Source organism: Phascolarctos cinereus, unplaced genomic scaffold (genome assembly GCF_003287225.1).
Source record: "Phascolarctos cinereus isolate Bilbo 61053 unplaced genomic scaffold, phaCin_HiC Scaffold_3;HRSCAF=262, whole genome shotgun sequence".
NCBI classification, from domain to species: Eukaryota; Metazoa; Chordata; class Mammalia; order Diprotodontia; family Phascolarctidae; genus Phascolarctos; species Phascolarctos cinereus.
Genome location: NW_027555736.1, coordinates 235,101,586 through 235,104,255, shown reverse-complemented (window position 1 = coordinate 235,104,255; position 2,670 = coordinate 235,101,586).

Sequence of the window (2,670 nt, the reverse complement as noted above, 5' to 3'; positions counted from 1 at the left end):
ATTCAGTCAAAGGGCTGCACCTGAGGACCTAGAGGGCCACATGTGGCCTCTAGGCCACAGGTTCCCACCCCTGTCTTAGGCAATACTCCCTTTCAAGTACTCTACAATCTATCATTCTACTCTCTGTTCTTCACATCATCCAATGCTCCAGTTTCCCATATTGGTGCTTTGCGCTGGCTATCCTCAGTGCTGGGCCATCTCCAATTATCCTGAACTATATCTGTCCACTGGACCCAAATGGCTCCAGAGGAGAAAGTGAGGCTGGTGACTTTGCACAGCCCTCCCTCACTTAAATCCAGTTCATTTGCATGTCTTGGCATCACCTCCCTGATGTCACGGTCCTCTTTGAGAACGAAGGACAAACAATGACCTCAGTATATAGAAAGAAGAGCTGGCCCATTAGAAACCCAACTAGAACTGGCCAACTGGGCAACACAGCTCTTTTCTATTCTATTCTTTTCTTTTCACTTGCATGACATGGCATCCCCTCCTTGAGATCACAGTCCTCTTTGAGAACGAAGGACAAACAACAACCCCCATGGCTTAGACGATGTCCCTCCCTTCCTCCACCTCTCAGAATCCTTGGTTTTCTTTAAAATGCAACTCCTGAAGGACTTTTCTGTCCCACCCCCAGCCGCTAATGACTTTCTCAACTTCTTCCTCAGAGCAGGCCAGTAGAAATTTATTAAAAAAAAAAAACCAAAAAAACCAAACAGAAGACACAGACATACATGTGACCTTGGGTAGATGCCTTTAAGAAAGCAGCTCCCCTTTTCAAGGCTTGAAGAAGGCTTACATGTCACTTGGGCACATTGATAAGTTTCTATTCACATTGGCCTTGTGGGTGAGATAATCTACCATTCTAGAAAAGGACTGTCTGTTTTAATAGCGAAGTAGCAAGGACAATGGTTTTTAAAGTACAAGGATACTCAGGGAGTTGGTGATTTTATATTAGTTAGAGGACAGTTTTTAATATGGAGTTACTCATGTCAAAAAAGCTTATAAAAAGGGATATTTATTGAGAGGATATAGCAAGAGTCTAAGTACCACATCTTTAACCAGCAGATTCCTCTTTCCTCTATGTATGTATCTACTCAGTCACGTTGCAGTGTAGACTAAAACTTAAGTGGTTGCTACAAACCAATTCCCTGCTACCCTAGAAATACTTCCTAGCTCTCAAGACTTTTTTTCCCTTTGCAAGTGTCTCCACCAAGTTCACTTCTGGGTGTGACATTGCAGCTGGATAAGTTTCTCCCTTGCTTATAAAACATAGTGTCTCAACTTCTGTGTCCATTAACTGTTAAACTAGGTCAAGCATGTCACTCTTCAGGACTAGCTCCTCAGTTAGTTAGCTAGACTCAATTACCACAGTTACTAACTCTGATTCAGTAAGGGGTAGGTGAACAGAGAGGGATTTCATGGTTCTTCCAACCTTTCAAATATCACAAGTCCATATCCTGGTACATTTCTGTCACTAACATTCATTTACCTAAATACAGGAAAGAATAAACACAAGAAGAAACAGAAGTAGCCACATGTTTACAGATGCATGGTAGCTAGGTGGGGAGATAAGGCAGCTGTTAGCAGGTTATGGCTACTTCTTCAGCTGTTGCACCTTTCTCTACTTGAGGATTACAGCAGAACACCACCAGAGAGGAGAGAGAGAGTTTGTCCAATTGAGTTTTTTGTATGTACACTGAATTTCTGCTTAGCAGCCAATTTGAAACCTTTTTGTCACCAAGTATTAAGCCAACAAGAAACAGATGATAATTGCACATACTCTGAAGAGGAGAGGGAAGAGGTTTCTCCATCTCATTTTTCCAGAAGCAGACTCACCAAGTTTCCATATGGATGTTGCATATGTACTAAGGATTAGCTCTCACTGGCCAGTCTCCTCATGACAAAGGCAACAACTGTTTTCTAATTGCTTCAATTATAATCAATTTCCTCTTTGCTTATTGTAAAGAGCAGCTAAGTTTGGTTTGAGGGGAGGATGGAGAAAAAGGATTCTTAAATCAGGTCCTCTAAGCCTGTTCCCACTCAGCCAATGAATTCACATGCTATATTCCTTTAGCAGACTCCTTACCTTACACCAACATTCTTGAGCAGTGGGTTTTACAAACCTTGGTATAAACAACAATTAGGTAATGGTTGATTTCTATAGGAAAATTATCCCATCCCAGTATTCCATCACTGTAGGTTTAAAGATACAGAGTGATGCTGAAACTTATCACAAGCACTTGATAAATTAGTAAAATAGTTTAATGTCTCTGCAGCTATAAGGACTGTATTATTTTTATCTCATTCCTGGGAAAATAAGTATCCAGTAATTATCCAGTTGATGACCAAAGATCAAATAATAATCCCAAAACCAGTATCCCAAATCTCTTAACCAATTATTGATAATACAAAATTGATCATCTATTTCTAATATCTAATAATCAATAACCTTCCCCTTTGGACACATGCTTACTTCGATAATGCATGTGAGCAAATGAGGAGTTGTTTGAATTTCCCAGACATTCTTCTAGGATCTCTAACAGGGTGTTTAGTGTTACAAATGCTAGAAAAGCCAAAATAATGAGAACTTGTTTCAAACTTCAACATACACAGGGTTCCTTATTTTCACTTTTTCGTATTCTTTGTGTTAATAACTGTGGTACAATTGCT